Source organism: Cenococcum geophilum (assembly GCF_001692895.1).
Source record: "Cenococcum geophilum 1.58 unplaced genomic scaffold K441scaffold_65, whole genome shotgun sequence".
Lineage (NCBI taxonomy): Eukaryota > Fungi > Ascomycota > Dothideomycetes > Gloniales > Gloniaceae > Cenococcum > Cenococcum geophilum.
Window position 1 is genome coordinate 223,815 of NW_027137623.1, and position 10,059 is coordinate 233,873.

A 10,059-nucleotide genomic window follows, 5' to 3' on the forward strand; every position below is an offset into this window, starting at 1 on the left:
ATTTTTAATATAATCTTATCTTTGTTAGTAAGCTAGATCAGCTTGGCTATAAAATTATAGTTAAGGGCGGTTAAGCCTATATTTATAAAAATGAACAACTACTTATCTTAGCTATGGGAAGAAACTCCCTATACTATATAGATATAGTATAAAACAATCTACCTAGTGAAAAGACTAAAAAAGTTAAAAGCAAGTAAATAAAATTAATTAAGCCAATAAATAAAATTAATTTGCTTAAATAAATAAATAAAATTAAACTTTGGTACTAAAGAATGGGCTATATAAATCCTATTTTACTACAAAAGACTCTAGGTCTTCAGTTAAATATTCCATTTAACAAATACAAAATTTGTATAGAATTAAAGCTGACAAGTTAGCGAAATAAAGAAATTATACCAAAAGCAAAAGTTCACCTAGAAAAGGTAGTAACTGACTTATATGGACTAATATCCCCTAAAACTATAAATGGTGAAAGATACATTATTTTCTTCCTAGATTCAGCTATTAGATATTTAGAATTTAAATTACTAAAATCTAAATTAGAAGCCTATAAAGCTTTTATAGAATTTAAAAATCGAGCTAAAAATCTATTAAAAAGGAAAATATAATACCTAAAATTAGATTAGGGGGGTGAATTTATAAATAAAAGGTTCAAAGGAGCCTGCTTTACATACGGTATTGTTTAGTAATATTCGGCTGCTTATACCCACGAATAAAATGGGTTAATAGAACAAATAAATCGAACAATACTAGAAAAGGTATGCTATATTTTATTTACTGCAAAACTACCAAAGAACCTTTGGGGGGAAGCAGTAAGTATAGCAGTTTACCTATATAATAGGACTCCACATAGTTAATTGCAATTTAAGACGCCTTATGAAGCACTTTATAATATAAAACCAGATATTACAAATATTAAAGTATTTGGATTAATTACGTATTATAAAAATAAAGCTAAAGGACTTAAAAAACTAGAGCCTAGAGCTAAAAAGGCGATATTACTTAGATTTGGAAGTAATCTTTACAAATTATATAACATAGATTTAAAAAGGCTTACTTAGGCTAGAGATATTAAAATACTAGAAAACCAGTTTTATAATTTTAATACTAGCAAAGAAGCCGACCTAGAAGTTAACAAAGAAAGTCTGTTTAATTTAAACAAAAGAGATAAACAGATAAATAAACAAAATTAAGCTATTAAATAAAATTGAGCTATTAAACAAAATTAATCTGTTAAACAAAATCAATCTATCAAATAAAATTAAACCAGACAAAATTAAATATTAAGAATAAATCAATCCAGTAAATTAGAGGATAATAATATAAACGAACTAGCTCTTTTAGAAACTAATTAAAATAAACTAAGGTCCTATAGAGAAGCTATAAAATTGTATAATTGGCCAAATTAGCAAACAGTAATGGGTGTAGAAATTGATTAACTTAAAAAATAAAAGACCTAAAATATCATTAATCTACCACCTAATAGAAAGGCTTTAAAAACTTGATAGGTATATAAGATTAAAACAGATTAAAATAACCAAATAATTAAATATAAAGCCAGATGGGTAGTAAAAGGCTTTAGTCAGTAATATAGCATAGATTACAAAGAAACCTTTATAAATACTTGCCGCCCAGAAGTGTATAAAATACTACTATATTTAGCAGCTTACCATAATTGGGAAATAGTACAATAGGACTTCAAAAATGCGTTTACGCATGCTAATATAGATAAGGAGCTATATATAGAACAACTAGAAGGTGTTACTGCAATACTAAATAAGGTATATAAATTAAATAAAGCTCTATATGGCCTAAAATAATCACTAAGAATATGGTATAACCACCTAGCAAATAACCTTAAAAAAGAAGGATTTTATCCTATCTTTGCAGATTAGGCAGTATTTAAAAATAATATACTAGGCATTATAATAATCTGCCATATAGATAATCTACTAGTATTTAGCCCAAATATTAAATAAATTAATAAAATCCAAATAAAACTAGGTAAAGACCTAGAATTGACAAATTTAGGACTAGTTTCCTATTTCCTAGGTATAGAAATTACTAGAGACCACAAAAATAAGGTTATAAAATTAAACTAAAAGAAATACACCCAAGATATCTTATAAAGGTTTAATAAACAAAATCTAAATCTAGTATCTACCCCTAGAATTATTAGCTTAAAAATGGAAAAGAATACAGAATAGGCCTCTCCTAAAGATATAAAACAGTATTAACAAGAAGTAGAAAGCCTAATATACTTATCTATAAAGACTAGGCCTAATATAGCCTACAACGTAAATACCTGCGCTAGATTTATGTTAAATCTAAATAAAATATATTACCAAGCACTAAATTAAATTTGGAAATACCTAAATTACACCCCTACCTTAGGAATTACCTATTCTGGACAATTAGAACCTTACATTTTAGGTTACTATGATTCAGATTGGGGGGGTAATATAATAGGTCGAAAATCAACAAGCGCATACTACTTCTTATTTAGTAGAAGCCCTATAAGCTAGGCAAGTCAATTACAAAAAACAGTTATTTTATCTAGCTGTAAAGCTAAATATATAGCCCTAAAAGAGGCTATAAAGAAATATCTATATTTAATAAGCGTTATTAAATAGCTTAATATAGAAAATAAAAAAAAATTCCATTTGTTCACAGACAGCCTATTAGCAATTAAATTGGCGAACAATCTAGAATATTATGCTAAGACCAAGCATATTAATATACAATACCACTTTATACGAGAACACGTAACAAACAATATAATACAGCTAAGCCATATAAGTACAACAGAACAGCTAGCTGATATGCTTACTAAAGCACTAAGTGGACCTACTTTTAAGAATTTAGTTAGGCAGATGAACTTGCTACCAATAGATAAATAAAATCAATAAACAAAATCAGCAGACACTCTTTTCCTTCCTAATTGGACCTTTTATTCCCACTGGGTTTTAGCCATAGGCTAAGGTTTTTATTAAGGCTGCTTGACTTACTTCTTAGGTCACTTAATATATAAAATTAATGAACAAAATCAATAAACAAAATTAATGAACAAAATTAATAAACAAAATATTGCAATACAATATATTGTTTATAGGGGCGTGTCAATAATAATCTCTAATGTTGCTTATGTAAGCATTACATAAGAACACCCTAGAAGAACCCTACGGCTTTACGCGGTGTATTAGATGGTATCAGCTAGTGTATCAACTAGTGTATCAGATGGTATCAGCCAGTGTATCAGCTAGTGTATCAGGTAACGTATCACCTAGTATATCAGGTAACGTATCACCTAGTATATCAGGTAACGTATCACCTAGTATATCAGGTAACGTATCACCTAGTGTGTCAGGTAACGTATCACCTAGCGTATTTAGGTAACGTATCAGAATACGAGGCGGAACGTAGACCGTTCCGGAACTAGGGTCTTCCAGGTATATAGAGACTCGATCCTCCTCAGATAGACATCATTAATTGCATCAAGTTCATCCACTTCACCTTACTTCACTTACATCGTTCACCCTGTCGTCCTCCGACCCTCCGCTTACGCAAATTTACAAATACCTAAAATTACACCCCTACCTTAGGAATTACCTATTCTGGACAATCAGAACCTTACATTTTAGGTTACTGCGATTCAGATTGGGGGGGTGATATAATAGGTCGAAAATCAACAAGCGCATACTACTTCTCATTTGGTAGAAGCCCTATAAGCTAGGCAAGTCAATTACAAAAAAACAGTTGCTCTTATCTAGCTGTAAAGCTAAATATATGGCCCTAAAAGAGGCTGTAAAGGAATATCTATATTTAATAAGCGTTATTAAACAGCTTAATATAGAAAACAAAGAAAAATTCCATTTATTCACAGACAGCCTATTAGCAATTAAATTGGCGAACCAATCCAGAACATCATGCCAAGACCAAGCATATTGATATATACAAATACCACTTTGGTGCGAGAGAACACGTAACAAACAATATAATACAGCTAAGCCATATAAGTACGACGACAGAACAGCTAGCTGATATGCTTACCAAAGCACTAAGTAGACCCTACTTTTAAGAATCTGGTCAGGCAGATGAACTTGCTACCAATAGATAAATAAAATCGATAAACAAAATCAGCAGACACTCTTTTCCTTCCTAATTGGTGTCAATGATGATCTCTGATGTTGCTTATGTAAGCATTAACATAAGAACACCCTGGAAGAACCCTACGGCTTTACGCGGTGTATCAGATGGTATCAGCTAGTGTATCAACTAGTGTATCAGATGGTATCAGCCAGTGTATCAGCTAGTGTATCAGGTAACGTATCACCTAGTGTATCAGGTAACGTATCACCTAGTGTGTCAGGTAACGTATCACCTAGTGTATCAGGTAACGTATCACCTAGTGTATTAGGTAACGTATCACCTAGCGTATCAGGTAACGTATCAGAATACGAGGCGGAACGTAGACGTTCCGGAACTAGGGTCTTCCAGGTATATTAGAGACTCGATCCTCCGCAGATAGACATCATTAATTGCATCAAGTTCATCCACTTCACTTACTTCACTACATCGTTCACCCTGTCGTCCTCCGACCTCCGCTTACGCAATTTTACAATTTTAAGGATAATAGGGTAGTTAGCAAGTGGTATAATATAGGCCTAGAGTTCTTCCTGGTGCCCATTTATATCTAGGTGGAGTTATACTATATAGGTAATCTTCTATGCGGTATAACTACCGTCGGCGAGTTATAGGGCGCGGGCTTTAGTAAGGGGTAAAGTAGGTAGGTTATAAGTACGCACAAATTAGGTATCTACAAATTTATTAGTAGCTCCGCAATTAATTATAAAACGGCTTTTATATTATTTTTTAGCAGTAGTTCCTATTATGGGTAAAACTATCTGTTTCCGTCCATTCATTTTTATTAAGTTATCTATTAAGCAGGCCAATATATAGATCCCCTTATTATTAGGGCGTCCTAACCTGCGACTTAGGGCTAGGACTTAGCGTTTTCCGTTTCCATATCCAACTCTACCGCTATTACTACGTCTTTGTCTTATACGGTAGTAGCATATAGTAACGTATTTAGTATTTAAGGTACTAGGTTAGGTATTAAGCGGCAGCTGCTAAACCTAGCCATTAGGCAGTTTAGGCTATCCCTTAACCCGTTAACTTGGGCACGCAGGTTATCGATAAGAGCCCACCAATCAGATCAGTAGGATTCGGTAGCCGTGCTCAGGAATACAAAATTCGGGGAGTGGCCAAGGCTTCGGGGGGGTTTTTTTCGCCGACTTATTTGGGGGAATCTTATATTGAGTCTTCCGAACAAGATCTGCATCAATTCTAGCATAATTAGAAGACATGGTGGTGGTGTATTTAATGGTTGAATTCTACGCGTTGTTCTGATTCTGGTGTTCGCGCACGGGCCTTCCCCTCTGCTCGCCCTGACGGGTCAAGGGATAGCTATAATAGCCTTCTTAACAACATTTATAGCAACGCTTTAGCTTCTAGAGTAGCTTATATTCTCCGTCTAGTAGCTTTTACGGGAAGGTTAGTATGGAAAGGTCAATATTAGGACCAGTAGTATTGCTTAGGGTAATAGGCGTTAGTGGTTTAGTAGGTCCAGAGGGCTTCTATAGGGAGGTCTTTAGGCAAAGGTTTGCAGTAGCAATCTAATTTAGTTGTCGTTTAATCTTCCGTATAGCTGCTACCATATTATAAACATTATTATAGTTATAGCTGGCGGCTGCATAACTAAGGCAATAAGTAACTTTTTTAAGGAGATCTTCCTGGTCTTTAGTATTATCTCGGGTAAGGGCTCCGGTATATTCCTAGAATTTAATATAGAACTTATTAAATAATTTAGTAGGGCTTATCTTTAGGGCACGTAGTTTAGCTTAGTTGGTGGCTAGTAGGTTATAGTTACGGTACATTAGGTTGAGATTATTAAGGACTTCTTAGTAGGACTGCCACTTCCAGGGGCTATTGGTCTCCTATTAGGCAAAGAGTCTGTTAAATAGTATACCCTTTATTCGCCCAATAATATAGCCAATCTTAGTATCTTCCGTAGGAAAAAGGCAGGCGCTCTAAGTTAGTTTCTTACGGATTTACATCTTCTAGTGGCTATATTCTTTACAGTCTCCCTAGAAAACTAGGGGATCAGGGTAATATACATTAGACCCTACAGTAGCAGCTTAGGTTTAGTCGTTATAGCTTTCATTATCGCTTTAATAGGGGTTCCCGTTAGGTAAGGCTGCTTAGCGCTAACCCTCTATTAAGCGTTAAGTAGGTAAAGTTGCCGGGGGCGTAAAGACTTAAGTAGCGTTATATACAGTAAAGAGGTGTCTAGCGTTATTACAAATGTGCTTATTAAGCTAAGATTATAAGTATTTAATTATGCCTTCTCTTTTAGTAACCGTAGCAATAAGTGCAATCTCAGCCTTCTTTAACTATTAGACGTCGCGTTTAGACACGCAGAGGTCATCTTCAGTTTCTTAACGCGTGTTATTAGCGAGCGCCTCACAAGCTTATAGGTCTTGGATAATATCGCGATCTTAAGCAGTACGCATCTCGGCTTATATAAGCTTTAGGTAGTAGTTCTATAGAAGGCGGTAGTATTTATTGGGTTCTTATGCTACCATTTTTACGAACGTCTCGGCATCTTATATTTTAATTTTAATAGGTAGTAGCCCTTCTGCTTGCTTATCCGTAGTTATATAGTTAATAAAAGATAAGATATTATCGGTGTCCATCTCCTTAGGGGTTAAGGCTAGGGCTAATAAATCGAATTCTCCTGGGATTAATTGGCGTCGTAGGTTAAGTATAGGTATTAGATTATTCTTTAGGTTTAACATAGTAGCTAATAAGAAATATTATCTTACTATTATGGGTTCCTTAGAAGTATAAAGTGAGGTAACTTATAGGCACGCTACTTCTAGCAGCGCCTATAGTATTACAGAGATGTAGAATTAGTCGTAGGCTAGGTGTCGGTGGTAAAAAGGCGCAACGTAATGTCATGGGATGGGGGCAGTGGCTATAAGATGTATGTATTCGAGGAGTCTACAAGACGTTACGCGATCGATCGTAAGGGTTGAGGGCGTAAGGAGGTGATATACCTACGCGTAGCTGACATAAGCTGTACGCGAGGTGTACGCGAGAGCACGGGGCTCTCCTATAGAGGCCCCTGCGGTGGGGTTCCGTAACACCTTCGCCTAAGAAGATGCCCATCGCGAGGCCGGAAGGAACTCTTTTGTACCGACAAAAATACTCCCCTAAAGCGCTATAGTTAACGAGGACTCTATATACGGCAGCGGAACAGATAGCGATATAGACGACGTCTAAATTACGCAGATTTAACTAATATAGAAGAGAACATACTAATAGGATATAAGAGATGACCTCTAAAAGATGCGATAGGAGCTAAAAGGAGTAATAATAACGCCTTTACCCTAGAAGCCCCTAAGGTCCTATACACCCCCATTATTACATAACCCCCCTATAGTAGATATCGCGGTAATTAGCGCTATAGCATTCCACTTTAATATATATAGGAGGGACAATAAGGTCTTTATAACTAGCTTATATAAAATTAACTGGATTATTAATAAAAGGGAAGAAAAGCTAGCTAAGGAAACTAATAAGGAACTAGTTAAATGCCTTCTCCCTACTACTTATGCGGGATATAAGAATGCATTCTTAAAAGCGGCTTTAGATGAGTTACCTCCTTACCAGACATACGATTATAGGATTTAATTAGAAGCCAATAACTCGCTAGAATATAGCCCTTTATACTAATAATTAACGGATAAACTAAAAGCAATAAAGTAGTACTTAATTAAGAACCTTAATAAGGGGTTTATTAAGCCAAGCCAAGCCCCTTTTACTTCCCCTATCCTATTTATAAAAAAGCCTAATAGAGGCCTTCGCTTCTATATCGACTACTAAAAGCTAAACGCTATTACTTAAAAGGATTAGTATCCTATTCCTTTAATTAACAAGACCCTTACACGTCTAAGCTAGGTAAAGATCTTTACTAAACTTAATATCTGCTAAGCTTTCTACTAAATTAGGACAGACCCTATATCTAAAGATTTAATAACGTTCCGTACCTATTACGGGTCCTATAAATGTAAAGTCCTTCCTTTTAGACTAATAAATAGGCTAGCTATATACCAAAGGTATATAAACGATGTCCTTTTTAACTACCTTAATAAATTCTGCATAGTATACCTAGACAACATCCTTATATACTTAGACAACGAACTTAAGTATAAAGTTTATATAAAGAAGGTCCTAGAGAGACTACGGAATGTAGGCTTATAAGTTAATATTAAGAAATATAAATTTAGAGTAAAACGTATAAAGTACCTTGGGTTTATCGTTACTATAAAAGGAATTAAAGTTAATCCTAAGAAGGTTAAAGCAATCTATAACTGGAAACCCCCTTATACCGTAAAAGGGATCTAGTCCTTTCTTAGTTTTTGTAATTTCTACTACCAGTTTATCCGTAACTATAGAGTTATGGCTAAGCCTCTTATACGACTTACCCAGAAAGACACGCCCTTTATCTTTAATAGTAACTATATAAAAAACCTTCACCGCACATGCAACCTTACCAAAAGGTAGCGCCACACTTTAAAACTTACGCATACCTATCTTACCATTAAAAACAATTGATTTTCTAACTTTTAAGACTTAATTCCTACTGCCTAGCGAGCTAGAGGTGGATTTATTTGTCATTTTACCCCCTTTCCCCTAACAGAAAATTCTTCTTAGGGGTGGTCCTAGCTTATAAGCGAGGCACGGACAGGAACACCAAAACTAAATACCAAAACCACGAAATATAGAGGCTAGATTTTCTATTACCTTTTAGCCTAATCTCCCCAGAAATCTTCTAGTAGGATTAGTAAGGAGAAAGGGTATAAGGATAGTAAAAACTAGGAAACCCCCCTATAAGATATAAAATGCCAAGGCCTAATAGGTCCAAAAAAAACCTCCTATAGAAATAAGTGATGAGGATTCTACATCTACTTTTTCTCCCCCTTCTCCTTCTCCTGGCCTAGTTAGGACAGGAGAAAAAAGAGGACATCCTTAGTCTTCTCCTGAAAAAGAAAACCAAAAACCTGCAAAAAAGACAACAAAACCAATAACTACTACGGATAGTACGGATGATATACCCATCTATTCCTTTTCTCCAAAACAACATCTAAGCTTCGCTTTAGAAAGCCTAACCCAGGCCTATAAAGGGCTAGAAGAAGAAGAAGAAGAAGAAGAAAGAGAAGAAATAAAAGAACAAGTTAAACAGCTAGTGTACTATACACGAAGTATCCTATTAGGAGAAAATCCCTTTACACAAAAAGAAGAAGAAGAAGAAGAAAGAAAAAAAGAAAAAGAGAAGACAAACAATGTCCTAAAAGGACTAGTAGAAGAAGTAAAAGCTCTCCGTAAGGAGGTGGCTCCTATTAAAGAAACTTACGCAGAGAGGCTAAAGAAGGACCTCCCTTCTTTATCCTCCCTACCTTCCTTATTATCGACTACCCCTCCTTCTTCTAGTAGAGTAATTAGTAGCACGCCTAGCTCTAGCTCTACCTCTACTAGAAGTAAGAAAAAGCAGCTATAAGAAAGAAAGCTAGTCCTAATTACAGACGAAAAGGACTAATTTCTAGACACATTCTCTATACGAAACAAAGTCAATTAACTATTTACATTAAAACTGCAAGTAAAAAAGCTAGTACTAGCGTCTATAGCTAGAACTAAAGGAAAACGAAATATTCTCCTTATGACTACAGAAGAGTATAATGCAGATTTCCTAGTCAAATATAAGGAGATCTGGCATAACTGCTTTACCTTTTAAAGAGAACAAAAACTAGAACCATAGGTTTAAATTATAGCCCACGGGGTTCCTACCCTACCTTTCCTAGGAGAAGGGGGCTCTAAGCTCCTAAAGGAAGAAATCGAAACCTTTAATCCTATAAGGATACAAGGNCTACCTANATNNATCTNATTTAGTNNAAAAAGACACAATNTANAGACNAGATTTNGCTCTATAGNTTTTAN